The sequence below is a fragment of the Hyla sarda genome, chromosome 1 (assembly GCF_029499605.1).
Source record: "Hyla sarda isolate aHylSar1 chromosome 1, aHylSar1.hap1, whole genome shotgun sequence".
NCBI lineage: Eukaryota > Metazoa > Chordata > Amphibia > Anura > Hylidae > Hyla > Hyla sarda.
The window spans coordinates 12,302,899-12,320,833 of record NC_079189.1 but is presented as its reverse complement, the minus strand read 5'-3'; positions in this window follow the sequence as shown (position 1 = coordinate 12,320,833).

The following is a 17,935-nucleotide window of genomic DNA, read 5'->3' as shown; positions in this document are numbered from 1 at the left end:
GAGTATGCACAGAGTAATATTAAACTTAGAAAGTCCACATTTGCTGGAAAAGGAAAAACACAAAAAATTTTTATAAATCATCCGTGTTAAACCAAAGAGACATTCCTCCATAATTTCCCATTATTTTGGTTCCTCCGTATCTCTAATGACTTTACCCACTGGAGCTCGGACATGATCTGTCTTACTGCTGTGATGTGGTGGAATGGCTCATTGTGTATGGACACTCTAGTTCTCATGTGCCAATGGTAATATTTAATGATTGTTATAATTATGTACATTGTCCCCCTGTCTACAGTCCTGTTACTGGATGGTACAGCATAGATGATGTCAGGATACGTCAGGTTCTGCAGTAATGGGATGTTCAGCTTACTGGACACTTCTTCCCATATCCTCCTCCCGGCCCTGCAGTCAGATATGAAATGCTCCATAGTCTCCTCCTGCTGACAACCCAGAGGACAGTTCCTATCAGAAACGCTTAGATACTTTAGATTACCCCTGACAAAGAGCCTCCCATGGAGCGACAGCCAAGCTATGTCAAAGAATTTTGCGGGGAGTCGTTTCCCATTGAGGAACTTTAGACTTTCCTGTAAAGTGCTGGTCACACAGTCCCTCAAGGCAAGTGGAGAACAAAAGAAAGCCCTACAAACCCTTACGTATAGATCCTTCCTTGGCTTACTCTCTATATAGGACTTCTCAATGCGCCATCTCTTCAGACATCTGAGCCCGTATTCCAGGTACGGGGGGAGGTAGTCACGCGTCCATCTCCCCCTCTTGAGACTGCCGCCTCGCACCCAAGACTCTGCAAAAGGCAATATCCAGTCCCTGATACTATTCGCCCACAGGGAGCTGTTGTTTGAGTCCAGGCAACCAAAATTAACTTTTAGAAACATGGAGTCAAAGAACACCCTTGGATTCAGCATATCCAACCCACCCTCTCTCCTCTGTAGGTAGGTGACCCCTCTTTTTATCAGGTTCAACCTGTTCCCCCAGAACATTTGGAAGAACAGGCTAAAGAGCCGAGCGGAGAAAGATTCTGGCAAAGGAAAAACAACAGAGACATACAAGAAGACGGGGACCAGGTAAGTCTTCAACATTTGAACCCTTTCTCTATAGGTCAGCCTCCAGTTCTTCCATCGCTGAACCTTTGCATTTCCGGCTTCCAACTTCTCTTCCCAATTTAGTTTGGCATTATCGTCCCTCCCGAATTTGACCCCTAGGATTTTAATATAGGAGGAGGCTCTCACAAATTGGGTCAGATCAAAATCTGGATCAGTATCTGATACCCAGAGAGCTTGACTCTTCTCAAGGTTGACCAGAGACCCTGAGGCCTCCGAGTAACTTTTGATGGCCGCAGACAACATCTCCACCTCACGAGGCTCAGATATCACTACAGTCACATCATCCGCGTAGGCAACAACACTCAGGGGTAGGCAGTGGGGGACCGGCACCCCCTGAAAACCACACTCCTGCAGTGACCTCAGAAACGGGTCTAAGGCAAATACATACAGCAGCGGGCTCAGTGGGCAACCTTGTCTCACCCCCGCCTCAACCCTGAACGTGTCACCCTGCCAACCATTGATCAGAGGAAAGCTCTCGGCCTCACAATACAAAGTCTTCAGCCAATCAATGAATTGTCCTGGAATACCGTACTTTGACAAAGTGGCCCATAGATACTCATGATCTACTCTGTCAAAGGCTTTAGCCTGGTCAAGACTGACAACATATCTCCCACACCTCAGGGCTTTACATCTCTCAAACATCTCCCTTATGGAGATCACTGCCCCAGAGATGTTCCGCCCTTTTACTGTGCCATACTGACAGCCTGCCAACAGTGCCGGGGACAGACAAACTAACCTAGAAAACAGGATTTTTGCCAGAATCTTCCTGTCGACATTCAAGAGGGCAATTGGCCTCCAGTTCTTGATGTCACTCGGCTCTTTACCTTTAGACAGCAGAATCAGCGAGGACACTCTCATGGATGGAGGCATCAGGTGACTTTCTAGACAATTTGTATAAACATCCACGAGGATTGGGGCCAAGAGGTCTCTGAATGTCTTATAGAATTCTGCTGTTATCCCATCTGGACCTGGTGCCTTCTTCAGATGTAACTTATCAATGGCCTCTTTGACCTCTGCCACCGTCAATTCTGCTGTCAAAGGAGAAAAGTCCAAATCATTAGTATCAGGGAGCGGAGTTGTCTCCAAGAATTGGGTCATCTTGTCTCTATCCAAAACCTTCCTCTGAAACAAGTCAGCATAGTACGATCTCACCACCCCCAGGATACCCTCCCGAGATTCCTGCAAAACACCCTGGGAGTCAGTGAGACCGGTGACAGATTTATTTGCCACCCGCTCCCGGCAATTCTCAAAGGGATCAGGAGACCCTAAGGACCCATAATCCCTTTCAAGAACCAGGGAGGTATACCTGCTGTACTGATACTGCCTTATCTCAGATTTCAGCCGGTCTATCCTTTGTTGGTCCCCACCCGCCGAATATAGTGACTCCAATTCTTTCCGCAGCTTGAGATACTGGCCATACTTACTCTTCCCCTTTATAACTGACAGTCTCTTTAAGAGGGTTCTGATCTCATCCTTGACATCCTCCCACCAGGCGGCCATATCATCATAGAAGTCCACTCTCTCTAGCTGACTCTGTATAAGAGAGTGAACCTGTCTCTGCACAGAAGGATCCTCTAATAGACTGGAATTCAGTCTCCACAATCCTCTACCTGTCTCAGGACCCTGTGTGACACCCAGACAAAAATATAAGGCCAGATGGTCAGAATAAGGGACGATCTTCTCATCCTTCTCACCAATGGTCTCTGTGGGACTAACCAGAGCTAAATCTATACGACTACTTCTTCCACCACAGAAATAGGTAAATTTTGGTTTCCGACCACCCTGCACAAACACATCTGACAACCCGGCCTGTAGAATGATGTTGTTTAAGACCTTGGAGTCTCGTGTTAGAGGTCTATTAGATGTTCTGTCACTAGATGTTCTGGAGGCATTAAAATCTCCGGCCAAGATGACAGGGACAGACGTGAAGAGATATGGCTTCACTTCATTATAAAGGTTAACCCTTTCAGTCACTGTCTGTGAACCATAGATATTAATGAGTCGGAGCCTTCTACCCCGAATAGTAACTTCTAGCATTAGGCACCTTCCCATCAATACCTCTGTCAGCCTATGTACAGTTACATCATTGGTGGTAAACAGGATAGAGACCCCGGCACTTGGTTCCACACCCAGTGACCAAAAGGACGGACCAGACCGCCATTCGCGCTCTGCCTCACGTAACAGTCCTTGAGTATTTAAACGTGTCTCCTGTAAGAAGATGATGTCAGCATCAATAGACTTTAGATAGTCATATACGACATGTCTGGTCCTCCTCACTCTGACACTGTTCACATTACTGGAGAACACTTTAAGGGTAAAGTCGGCCATCATAACAAAGGAAAGAAGAAAGTGCAGAGATGTCACCCCCATCATCACAGATCTGAGTCTGAGCCCTCCTGCTGACCACCTGTTTCCATGTCCGATTCGGACAGACGTTTTGCTCGTGGGGGTCTCTTTTTTGTGGGGGGATCACCCTCTTGGTCTTCATTAAATTCATCTATCACTCTCTTTAGCTCCCTCTCCATCTCTTCCTCAACGTCTGACTCTGATAGGACACTGTACCTATTTGTGATGGTCATTACACCTGACCCGGGGTCTACTTTCTTTTTGGAAGGTTTTTGGACAGTGGTCCATCCCTCCTCAGGCTTACGGCTGGTTTTGTCTTTCTTCCGTCTCTTCTGCGGATTTATTGATGCTGGGGCAGAAGAAGACATGGCCACAACCTGCTCAGTGACCTCCCTGTTCCCCTCAGTGGCTCCTGGCTGGGACTGGTCGGGCACTGTGTCACCAATATTGTCACCCATATTGTCACCGCTAGTGTCACCAATATTGTCACCCATATCGTCACCTCTAGTGTCACCCATGTTATGCTGAGGCTCAGGTTGTGTCACTGCTGACCCTGACACCAACGTCTCCTCCTCCAGGTCCTCTGCCCCCTCCAGCAGGTCCTCATCAGGGAAGTCCTTACAGATGTTATGCCAGGCGTCAGGACAGTCCCTGTGGGAGTGACCGGTCTTACCACAGAGGTTGCAGCGGATATTCTGGCAGGTGGCGCTGACATGGCCGATCTCCCCACATAAATTACACTTCACTAGGGTGCACACACTCGCGATATGACCGGTCTTCCCACACTTGAAGCATTTTCTGGGCTGACCTGCATAGAAGCAAACCCCTTTCTCCCGACCAATGAAGAAAGAATTGGGCAGATGTTGGGTTATGTTGTTTATCTGCCGTAACTTCACCAGGACCTTCCACCCGCCCGTCCATATGCCGTCCTCATCCCTGGTCTTAGTCAGGTCTGACATTAGGTCACAGTGTCTCTTTAACCACACAACAATATCCTGGGGGGGGACAGACTCGTTCCAGAATATAATGGTGACATTCGCTGTGTCTGGTCTGGAGATGGGGACAAAGCTGAACTTATTCCAGCCATCAGCATCTCTCACCCGGGTGACATGGGCCCAGAAGCGGTCCAGGTCAGACATGAGTTTGAAGCTGACGTCATAGCCCTGCCTGTCAGGAAGGTTTATCACTGCCAGGATGTTAGATGGCAGGAAGCCCATTTGGTGGCACAGAAGTTCACGGACCACAAACCTCCTGTCAGGCAGCTCCTCCTTGGCCCCTCTATGTCTGAACCTGACCACGTTCCTCCTCTTGAAAGCCTGACCTGTATAATTCACATTGGACATGAATGGTGACCCGCGGCTCCAGGCATTACCAGAGGAGGCGCCACTACTTCTACCCTCCTGCTGTACTTGGGGGCGCTGTGGTGGCTGCTGACCAGCTGTACTATGGGGGTCTGATACTTGTGTGACTAAAGGGGGGAAGTGTTGTGCATCAGACTGTACAGCCCCCTCCCCACCATCAACCTCTATACTCTGGGGGTCACAAGCCTCTGGAGGCTGAACTAATGGTGGACCTGACCCCAGAGATGACCCCAGATCCCACACAGACTGTGAAGCGCCCCCCTCTGCAGACACATTATCAGTAATATCACATACATTCATATCATTGCAGTCACTGGCAGAATGATCTTGCACTACAGAGCCCAGCAAGCCCTGCAGAGCCATGTCCTGTGAACTCTCTGCTGCACTGCTGCCTTCAGGTAAGAGTCCACAGTCCTGCTGCTCTCTACTGCCCCCAGGGGCTTGTGGTGACTGCACAACGGTTACAGAGTTACCTTCTGGTAGGAGTCCATAGTCCTGCTTCACCGTGCTGACTGCTGGGACTTGTGGTACCTCTGGAGGAGTCTCTGCAGGTCTCTGATGTTGCTGGACGCTTGCTTCTGCTTGTCTGTACAAATTTCCTTTCTCAAAAGGGAAGCTGGCTGGTCTGAGGAGTGGTCTTGCACAGGACTGCTGGATGTCCTCTTGTCTTGTACAGGACTGCTGGGTGTCCCCTGGTGAGGCTGAAGACTTAGGTGCAGCAGTAGATGACTTTGGCGCTGGTCTTTCCTTATATCCCTCAAATCTTTGCTGATTCCTGAAGGTCTCAGCGACTGGTCCCATCTGGTCCAATACGTCCTCCATGTCCTGCACAGTGTCAGCGAGCTGCACAGCGAGGGAGCTCAGCTTCTTATCATGTACAGCCTGGTTATTGGGGTTTGCTGCCTTTAGCTTGTATATACAGTCTATCTGTTTCTGCAGCTGTAACTTAGTCTTTTTTAAAGTCTCAAGTCTCTTTACCAGAGCTGGGATCTGCTCGGCCAGACATAGTTCAGGTGCCCGCTGAGTATTGGGGGGCCGCGCTGGTGGGGTACTCACAGGACTCTGCTTCTGAGGTGGGATCTGTCTCGGTGTTGCTGTGGTCACTGCTGCAGGGTCACAATCTCCAGACTGGGGACTGGGCCCCTGGTTCTTCTCAGTGACCGCACTTGTGGCCCCCTGAAGCCTTCCTGGTGTACTCCCTCTGGTCCCCTCTGGCGTGCTTGTAACTTTTGCGCTGCTCCCGCTCCCGTATCGTGTGCGGTCAGAACGTATCAGGACAGGCTGCTGCAGATTCTCCTGCATGGTCTGCTTCTCCAGGGATGTTCTCCTCTGTCTGACTGCAGGAGGGGTGGATTGTACCTGCAGCCATTACCTGACTTGATGAAGTTTCTTTCCTCACTTCCACAACTTTCTTCTCATCTGTGCTTCTTGCTGCACCAGAACTGACAACATTCTGAACATTTCTCACATCCATAGAAACTTTAGGATTTTCATCCATGGTTTGTGGTGTCTGGGGATTAATTCCCAGAATAGGCCGAGAAGCCTGGGCCTTGCTTGGGGAGCTTCCCCACCCAGGGTGGCCCCGCCCTGGGCTTTCTCCAGACATCAGGAGAGCAACACACACACAACCTCTCAGCTAGGAGGCAGTATTATAGTAGATATATTCTTGTATATAGGAGGCAGTATTATAGTAGTTATATTCTTGTATATAGGAGCAGTATTATAGTAGTTATATTCTTGTATATAGGAGCAGTATTATAGTAGATATATTCTTGTATATAGGAGGCAGTATTATAGTAGTTATATTCTTGTACATAGGGACAGTATTATAGTAGTTATATTCTTGTATATAGGAGCAGTATTATAGTAGTTATATTCTTGTATATAGGAGCAGTATTATAGTAGTTGTATTCTTGTATATAAGAGCAGTATTATAGTAGTTATATTCTTGTATATAGGAAGCAGTATTATAGTAGTTATATTCTTGAATATAGGGAGCAGTATCAGAGTAGTCATATTCTTGTATATATGAGCAGTATTATAGTAGTTATATTCTTGTATATAGGAGCAGTATTATAGTAGTTATATTCTTGTATATAGGAGCAGTATTATAGTAGTTATATTCTTGTATATAGGTGGCAGTATTATAGTAGTTATATTCTTGTATATAGGAGCAGTATTATAGTAGTTATATTCTTGTATATAGGAGGCAGTAATATAGCAGTTATATTCTTGTATATAGGAGCAGTATTATAGTAGTTATATTCTTGTATATAGGAGCAGTATTATAGTAGTTATATTCTTGTATATAGGAGCAGTATTACAGTAGTTATATTCTTGCATCTAGGAGGCAATATTATAATAGTTATATTCTTGTATATAAGAGACAGTATTATAGTAGTTATATTCTTGTATATAGGAGCAGTATTATAGTAGTTATATTCTTGTATATAAGAGCAGTATTATAGTAGTTATATTCTTGTATAAAGGAGGCAGTATTATAGTAGTTATATTCTTGTATATAGGAGCAGTATTATAGTAGTTGTATTCTTGCATATAAGAGCAGTATTATAGTAGTTATATTCTTGCATATAGGAAGCAGTATTATAGTAGTTATATTCTTGAATATAGGGAGCAGTATCAGAGTAGTCATATTCTTGTATATAGGAGCAGTATTATAGTAGTTATATTCTTGTATATAGGAGCAGTATTATAGTAGTTATATTCTTGTATATAGCAGCAGTATTATAGTAGTTATATTCTTGTATATTGGAGCAGTATTATAGTAGTTATATTCTTGTATATAGGAGCAGTATTATAGTAGTTATATTCTTGTATATAGGAGCAGTATTATAGTAGTTATATTCTTGTATATAGGGGCAGTATTATAGTAGTTATATTCTTGTATATAGGAGCAGTATTATAGTAGTTATATTCTTGTATATAGGAGCAGTATTATAGTAGTTATATTCTTGTATATAGGAGCAGTATCATAGTAGTCATATTCTTGTATATAGGAGCAGTATTATAGTAGTTATATTCTTGTATATAGGAGCAGTATTATAGTAGCTATATTCTTGTATATAGGAGCAGTATTATAGTAGTTATATTCTTGTATATAGGAGCAGTATTATAGTAGTTATATTCTTGGATATAGGGGGCAGTATTATAGTAGTTATATTCTTGTATATAGGAGCAGTATTATAGTAGTTGTATTCTTGTATATAGGAGCAGTATTATACTAGTTATATTCTTGTATATAGGAGCAGTATTATAGCAGTTATATTCTTGTATATAGGAGCAGCATTATAGTAGTCATATTCTTGTATATAGGAGCAGTGTTATAGTAGTTATATTCTTGTATATAGGAGCAGTATTATAGTAGTTATATTCTTGCATCTAGGAGGCAGTATTATAATAGTTATATTCTTGTATATAGGAGACAGTATTATAGTAGTTATATTCTTGTATATAGGAGCAGTATTATAGTAGTTATATTCTTGTATATAAGAGCAGTATTATAGTAGTTATATTCTTGTATAAAGGAGGCAGTATTATAGTAGTTATATTCTTGTATATAGGAGCAGTATCATAGTAGTCATATTCTTGTATATAGGAGCAGTATTATAGTAGTTATATTCTTGTATATAGGAGCAGTATTATAGTAGCTATATTCTTGTATATTGGAGCAGTATTATAGTAGTTATATTCTTGTATATAGGAGCAGTATTATAGTAGTTATATTCTTGTATATAGGAGCAGTATTATAGTAGTTATATTCTTGGATATAGGGGGCAGTATTATAGTAGTTATATTCTTGTATATAGGAGCAGTATTATAGTAGTTGTATTCTTGTATATAGGAGCAGTATTATAGTAGCTTTATTCTTGTGTATAGGAAGCAGTATTATAGTAGTTGTCATCATGTGAAATCAGCAGGATATTGTATCCCCCACCACAATATTGTCTTCAGGGTTGTGACAAATAATTCACCCCTGAAGTCACCTTGTCCCAGGGGGTCATTTGGGGGATGTACAAGCTGCAGCAAGAGAACAATAGCAGCACACAGCAGATCCATGTCCACCTATATACATATGCACCAGGATCCCAGCTAAGAGTAAAGAGAAGGAAAGGCTGCCCAGGGTGAGGGATGTCACATAAACACTCAAACCTAAATAAAAGGACAAAAATGTAGAAACCTCCAAAATGTAGTTCAAATCCCAGTGCTCCAAGGTGTCTGTATAGTAGGATATAAATAAATCCTATTGTAGTGTATAAAGGCATAAGACCCTTTTAGATAATATTTCGACTGTGGACGATGGCTGCAGAACACCGTCCCGTCCCAAAAAAAAAAAAAAAAAAAAGAACTGGAAACATTGTTTGAAAACATTAGTTTGATACAATCAACATGTTTTGCAGTTGTAACAGCATCCTCAGGGGACTGTAAGCCATTGACTTGTAGCTGTGGTCTCCAAACTATGGACCTTAAGATGTCGCAAAACTACAACTCCCAGCATGCCCGAACAGCCGTTGGCTGTCCGGGCATGCTGGAAGTTGTAGTTTTGCAACATCTGGAGGTCCACAGTTTGGAGACCACTGCCTTATAGCCTCCTGAGAACATCGTTATAACTGTGAAACCTGTTGAGGGTATCAAACCATTATTTTAAGACAGTGTTTTTGTGACAGTGTTCTCCAGCCTTCAGTCACAGTCAACATATATTATCTGATAGGGACCCAAAATAGTATATTTATGTGCATGTATTAAAAGTTAAGGTGAAGGGTGAGACTGAGATCAGGGGTTTCGACATTGACTGAAGGCTGCAGAACACTGTCACAAACACACTGGCAACACTGTTTTAAAACTTGATTTTAAAACACTTAACATGTTTTGCAGGTGTAATGGCGTCCTCAGGGGGGCTTTATGGCATTGGCTGAGACCTTGCCTTATAGCTGTGGTCTCAAAAAGCATGCTGGAAGTTGTAGTTTTCCAACATCTGGAGGTCCATAGTTTGGAGACCACTGCCTTATAGCCTCCTGAGGAGACTGTTATAGCTGAGAAACATGTCAAACTAATATTTTGTGAAAATGCTTTGCAGTTTGATACCCTCAACATATTTTGCAATTGTAACAGCGTTCTCAGGGGGCTTTAGGGCATTGGCTGAGCCCTTGCCTTATAGCTGTGGTCTCAAAAAGCATGCTGGAAGTTGTAGTTTTCCATCTAGAGTACCAGAGTTTGGAGACCACTGCCTTATAGCGTCCTGAGGAGACTGTTATAGCTGTGAAACATGTCAAACTAATATTTTGTGAAAGTGCTTTGCAGTTTGATATCCTCAACATATTTTGCACTTGTAACGGCGTTCTCGGGGGCTTTAGGGAATTGGCTTAGCCCTTGCCTTATAGCTGTGGTCTCAAAAAGCATGCTGGAAGTTGTAGTTTTCCAACATCTGGAGATCCGGAGTTTGGAGACCACTGCCTTATAGCCTCCTGAGGAGACTGTTATAGCTGTGAAACATGTCAAACTAATATTTTGTTTGAATGCTTTGCAGTTTGATACCCTCAACATATTTTGCACTTGTAACGGCGTCCTCAGGGGACTATAACCTATTGTCTTATAGCAGTGGTCTCCAAACGGTGAACCTCCAGATGTTGCAAAACTACAACTCCCATCATGCCTGGCGTTTCAGTCAACTTTGTTGTTCCCTTTTAGAAAACATAAGACTTTTGGGATAATATCGGACGGCCGCTGAGTGCGGATGACACACGCAGTCATTGCGTAAATAAATCTTTGTGCTGTGCCGAGAAGTATGTTTTAATCTGTCGCTCTTCACCTTCCGTCAATGACGAGGTATTATAGTATTCTACACTGAATGATCCTTCCTACACAGAGAGCCCCCCCACCTCACCGGCTCGGATACTTCACCGGCAACCAATGGTGAATGCCGGATTGTAGAATGAAGGATGTGAGACGACGCCAAAGCTATTCATTATCATAATCAGACTGTGGAGTGCTACAATACGAGTGACATCAGCGGTGCCAACAACTTGCGCACTGCCGGGCACGAGCACCGGTGACAACATGACCGGCTACTGGGGAGGGGGCATCAGTGACATCATCGTCTCCTAATACTGGCCCCCCCGGCATCCAATATTACAGGGTTAACCTCGTCTAGGTAGAACAGAGTCCATGGAATCAGCACGATCACATGACCTCTCCTAGCACTTCTCATTGGTCGCCATAATGGGGGAGATTTATCAAAACCTGTCCAGAAGGAAAAGTTGCTGAGTTGCCCATAGCAACCAATCAGATCGCTTCTTTCATTTTGCAGAGGCCTTGTTAAAAATGCAAAAGCGCAGTTGCCCATGGCAACCAATCAGATCTCTGCTTTCATTTTTAAAAAGGACTCTGAAAAACAAAAGCTGGAATCTGATTGGTTGCTATGGGCAACGGCACCACTGTCCCTTTGCAGAAAGTTTGATAAAGTTATTCTCTATTTCCAAGAAGTCCCGGCACTATGCTGTAGTGCTGTGTTTCCCAACCAGAGTGCCTCCAGCTGTTGCAAAACTACAACTCCCAGCATGTCTGGACAGCCTTCGGCTGTCCAGGCATGCTGGGAGTTATAGTTTTGCAACAGCTGGAGGCACCCTGGTTGGGAAACACTGCTGCAGTGACTGGGATTACAGCGGACAGTAAGCGCCAATTCTTAAGGCGGCTGCTGTAAGCGGAATCCAACCGTAATTCCCCGGTGGACATTCCGTAGTGTGAACAGGGACCAATGATACCCATATATACATATGACTTCCCACAGCTGAGTGTTTGTTACATCTGCACCCAGAGAGGTAAACACACATACCGGGAAAAATCTCTCCCTGATTTTCGTTACAATGTATCAGCGCAGGTAATGGGGCTCAGGATCGTCTAGACCGAAAACAACTGTAACAACCCCTCAGCTGTGTATTAGGTCAGAATGATTTTTGCTATTTACCAATAACAAGTAATGTTGGGAAATTGAGGGACAAACAAATTAGTTTAATGGGTTAATGGGGCACATTGGGGGAGATTTATCAAAACCTGTCCGGAGGAAAAGTGGCCCAGTTGCCCATAGCAACCAATCAGATCGCTTCTTTCATTTTTAAACAAGGCCTCTGCAACATGAAAGAAGTGATTTGATTGGTTTGCTATGGGCAACTGGGCCACTTTTCCTCCGGACAGGTTTTGATAAATCTCCCCCAATGTGCCTCATTAACCCATTAACCCCTTAAGGACTCAGGGTTTTTCCGTTTTTGCACTTTCGTTTTTTCCTCCTTACCTTTTAAAAATCATAACCCTTTCAATTTTCCACCTAAAAATCCATATTATGGCTTATTTTTTGCGTCGCCAATTCTACTTTGCAGTGACATTAGTCATTTTACCCAAAAATGCACGGCGAAACGGAAAAAAAAAATCATTGTGCGACAAAATCGGAAAAAAAACGCCATTTTGTAACTTTTGGGGGCTTCCGTTTCTACGCAGTGCATATTTCGGTAAAAATTTCACCTTATCATTATTCTGTAGGTCCATACGGTTAAAATGATCCCCTACTTATATAGGTTGGATATTGTCGCAGTTCTGGAAAAAATCATAACTACATGCAGGAAAATGTAAACGTTTAAAAATGTCATCTTCTGACCCCTATAACTTTTTATTTTTCCACGTACGGGGCGGTATGAGGACTCATTTTTTGCGCCGTGATCTGAAGTTTTTATTGGTATGATTTTTGTTTTGATCTGACTTTTTGATCACTTTTTATTCATTTTTTAATGTTATAAAAAGTTACCAAAATACGCTTTTTGGGACTTTGGAATTTTTTTGCGCGTACGCCATTGACCGTACGGCTTAATTAATGATATATTTTTATAATTCGGACATTTACGCACGCGGCGATACCACATATGTTTATTTTTTTTTTTTTTTACACTGTTTTATTTTTTTTTATGGGAAAAGGGGGGTGATTCAAACTTTTATTAGGGAAGGGGTTAAATGACCTTTATTAACACTTTTTTTTAACTTTTTTTTTGCAGTGTTATAGCTCCCATAGGGACCTATAACACTGCACACACTGATCTCTTATACTGATCATTATTATCCCATAGGGACCTATAACACTGCACACACTGATCTCTTATACTGATCATTATTATCCCATAGGGACCTATAACACTGCACACACTGATCTCTCATCCTGATCACAGGCGTGTATTAACACGCCTGTGATCAGCATTATCGGCGCTTGACTGCTCCTGCCTGGATCTCAGGCACGGAGCAGTCATTCGTCGATCGGACACCGAGGAGGCAGGTAAGGGCCCTCCCGGTGTCCGATCAGCTGTTCGGGGACGCCGCGATTTCACCGCGGCGGTCCCGAACAGCCCGACTGAGCAGCCGGGATACTTTCAGTTTCACTTTAGAAGCGGCGGTCAGCTTCTAAAGGGTTAATACCGCACATCGCCGCGATCGGCGATGTGTGGTATTAGCCGCGGGTCCCGGCCGTTGATTAGCGCCGGGACACACGCGATATGATGCGGGATCGCGGCGCGATCCCGCTTCATATCGCGGGAGCCGGCGCAGGACGTAAATATACGTCCTGCGTCGTTAAGGGTTTAAAGGGGTACTCCTGCATAAAACTTTTTATTTATTTAAATCAACTGGTGCCAGAAAGAAAACAGATTAAACAGATTAGTAAATGACTTCTATTAAAAAATCTTAATCCTTCCAGTACTTATTAGCTGCTGAATACTACAGAGGAAATTATTTTCTTTTTGGAACACAGAGCTCTCTGTTGACATCACGAGAACAGTGCTCTCTGCTGACATCTCTGTCCATTTTAGGAACTGTCCAGAGCTGCATATGTTTTTTATGGGGATTTTCTTCTACTCTGGACAGTTTTTTAAATGGACAGAGGTGTCAGCAAAGAGCACTGTTGTTAGAACCTGCGCTCCGGCAGCACATGTCGGCCGCGAGCGCACTGTCGCGGGACGCGCCTGACGGCTATGGGAACGCTTTCATCTTAGGCAATGATCGCTGAAGATCCGGCAGGGAGGTGCAACAACTTTATAATGTGCTGTTCAGGTGCTTTACGAACTGTCACTTACCTGTTCAGGTGCATTAAGAACTGTGACTTACCTCACTCCTCTGCTGCCTCCTCCACTGTGTCTCAGCTCCAGCGCGCGTGTCCCCGTCTCCTAGGGCGCGCGCGTGTTGGTGCTCTGAGATTTAAAGGGCCAGTACGCCCATAATTAGTAATGCACCTGAACAGCACATTATAAAGTTGTTGCACCTCCCACACCCCCTGCCGGATCTTCAGTGATCATTGCCTAAGATGAAAGCGTTCCCATAGCCTGTTTTGCCTACCCGTGTTTCCAGACCCTCCTGCTACGTTTATTGACTCCGAACCTTTGCCGCCTGCCCTGACCTTCTGCTACGTTGACCACGCCTCTGTCTCATCCCCCTGTACCTCGCCTTGCCCAGTTACCTGTGTGGTTGAGCCGTGTCGGGGGGAGCGACCTGGGTGTCGCCTGCCGCAGCAAATCCTTCCTGCTTTGTGGCGGACTCTGGTGAAGACCAGCGGCACCTTAGAGTCCGCTCCCCGATACGGTCCGAGTCATCAGCCACACAGGTAGAGGATCCACTAACAGCTCCGTGACAGCCTCCACCCAGGTGCGTGACAACTGTGCTCGTGATGTCAGCAGAGAGCTCTGTGTTCCAAAAAGAAAAGAATTTCCTCTGTAGTATTAAGCAGCTAATAAGTACTGGAAGGATTAAGATTTTTTTAATAGAAGTAATTTACAAATCTGTATAACTTTTGGGCACCAGTTGATTTATAAAAATAAAAAGTTTTCCCCAGGAGTACCTTGGGTTAATGGGGCACATTGGGGGAGATTTATAACAACCTGTCCAGAGGAAAAGTGGCCCAGTTGCCCATAGCAACCAATCAGATCACTACTTTCATTTTGCAGAGGCCTTGTTAAAAGTGAAAGAAGCGATCTGATTGGTTGCTATGGGCAACTGGGCCACTTTTCCTCCGGACAGGTTTTGATAAATCTCCCCCAATGTGCCCCATTAACCCATTAAACTAATTTGTTTGTCCCTCAATTTCCCAACATTACTTGTTATTGGTAAATAGCAAAAATCATTCTGACCTAATACACAGCTGAGGGGTTGTTACAGTTGTTTTCGGTCTAGACGATCCTGAGCCCCATTACCTGCGCTGATACATTGTAACGAAAATCAGGGAGAGATTTTTCCTGGTATGTGTGTTTACCTCTCTGGGTGCAGATGTAACAAACACTCAGCTGTGGGAAGTCATATGTATATATGGGTATCATTGGTCCCTGTTCACACTACGGAATGTCCACGGGGGAATTACGGTTGGATTCCGCTTACAGCAGCCGCCTTAAGAATTGGCGCTTACTGTCCGCTGCAATCCCATTCACTGCAGCAGTGTTTCCCAACCAGAGTGCCTCCAGCTGTTGCAAAACTATTAGGGGTGAGGGGCAGTTATATAGAGGTAGAGATCTGGGTATAACTACCCCTTACCCAGATCTCTACCGCTATATAACTGCCCCTCACCCAGATCTCTACCGCTATATAACTGCCCCTCACCTAGATCTCTACCACTATATAAATGCCCCTCACCCAGATCTCTACCGCTATATAACTGCCCCTCACCCAGATCTCTACCTCTATATAACTGCCCCTCACCTAGATCTCTACCGCTATATAACTGCCCCTCACCTAGATCTCTACCACTATATAAATGCCCCTCACCCAGATCTCTACCGCTATATAACTGCCCCTCACTTAGATCTCTACCTCTATATAACTGCCCCTCACTTAGATCTCTACCTCTATATAACTGCCCCTCACCCAGATCTCTACCTCTATATAACTGCCCCTCACTTAGATCTCTACCTCTATATAACTGCCCCTCACTTAGATCTCTACCTCTATATAACTGCCCCTCATCCAGATCTCTACCTCTATATAACTGCCCCTCACTTAGATCTCTACCTCTATATAACTGCCCCTCATCCAGATCTCTACCTCTATATAACTGCCCCTCACCTAGATCTCTACCGCTATATAACTGCCCCTCACCTAGATCTCTACCACTATATAAATGCCCCTCACCCAGATCTCTACCGCTATATAACTGCCCCTCATCCAGATCTCTACCTCTATATAACTGCCCCTCACTTAGATCTCTACCTCTATATAACTGCCCCTCACTTAGATCTCTACCTCTATATAACTGCCCCTCATCCAGATCTCTACCTCTATATAACTGCCCCTCACTTAGATCTCTACCTCTATATAACTGCCCCTCACCCAGATCTCTACCTCTATATAACTGCCCCTCACTTAGATCTCTACCTCTATATAACTGCCCCTCACTTAGATCTCTACCTCTATATAACTGCCCCTCACCCAGATCTCTACCTCTATATAACTGCCCCTCACTTAGATCTCTACCTCTATATAACTGCCCCTCCCTCTCTGCACATCATGGTTTACCACTGCACAATAGATACAGCTCTGGCAGCCTTATTACAGCCATATATTCAGTGATGCTGCTCATGTGTAGAAATGTGGAGGTATAAGGGGAGATTTATCGAAACCTGTCCAAAGGAAAAGTTGACTAGTTGCCCATAGCAACCAATCAGATCGCATTTTTCAGAGGCCTCTTCAAAAATGAAAGAAGCAACCTGATTGGTTGCTATGGGCAACTCAAACAAATTTCCTCTGGAAAGTATCATGTATGTGTGGATATAATTGTAGTATGAAATGGAGTATTATAATAGTAGTACCCTAGTAGTATGAGATTTATTTTATTTATTTATTTATATAGCGCCTACAGATTCCGCAGCGCTTATGGAGATTATACTGTACTTGTAGTAGTAGTATATGAGATAGAGTATTATAGATATAGTAGTATTAGTATTAGTATATTGGATGGAGTATTATAGATATAGTATTACTAGTATTAGTATATTGGATGGAGTATTCTAGATATAGTATTACTAGTATTAGTATATTGGATGGAGTATTATAGATATAGTAGTACTAGTATTAGTATATTGGATGGAGTATTATAGATATAGTATTACTAGTATTAGTATATTGGATGGAGTATTATAGATATAGTATTACTAGTATTAGTATATTGGATGGAGTATTATAGATATAGTATTACTAGTATTAGTATATTGGATGGAGTATTATAGATATAGTATTACTAGTATTAGTATATTGGATGGAGTATTATAGATATAGTAGTACTAGTATTAGTATATTGGATGGAGTATTATAGATATAGTAGTACTAGTATTAGTATATTGGATGGAGTATTATAGATATAGTATTACTAGTATTAGTATATTGGATGGAGTATTATAGATATAGTATTACTAGTATTAGTATATTGGATGGAGTATTATAGATATAGTAGTACTAGTTGTAGTATATGGGATGGAGGTTATAGTTGTAGTATATGAGATGCAGTATTATAATAGTAGTACTCTAGTAGAATGACATGGAGGTTATGGTTGTAGTAGCAGTAGTACATGATATGGAGTATTATATTAGTAGTGCCCTAGTAATATGAGATGGAGATCATAGTTGTAGTAGTATATGAGATGGAGTATTATAGTAGTCGTACCTTAATAGAATATAAGATGGAGTATTGTAGTACCCGAGTATTACATGATATGGAGTATTATAGTAGTTCCCTAGTAGTATATGAAATGGAGTATTATAGTAGTACCATAGTAGTATATATGATGGAGTATTATAGTAGTAGTACCCTAGTAGTATATATAATGGAGTATTATAGTAGAACCCTAGTAGTATATGAGATGGAGTATTATAGTAGTAGTACCCTAGTAGTATATATGATGGAGTGTTATAGTAGTACCCTAGTAGTATATATGATGGAGTATTATAGTAGTAGTACCCTAGTAGTATATATGATGGAGTATTATAGTAGTAGTACCCTAGTAGTATATATGATGGAGTATTATAGTAGTACCCTAGTAGTATATATGATGGAGTATTATAGTAGTAGTACCCTAGTAGTAT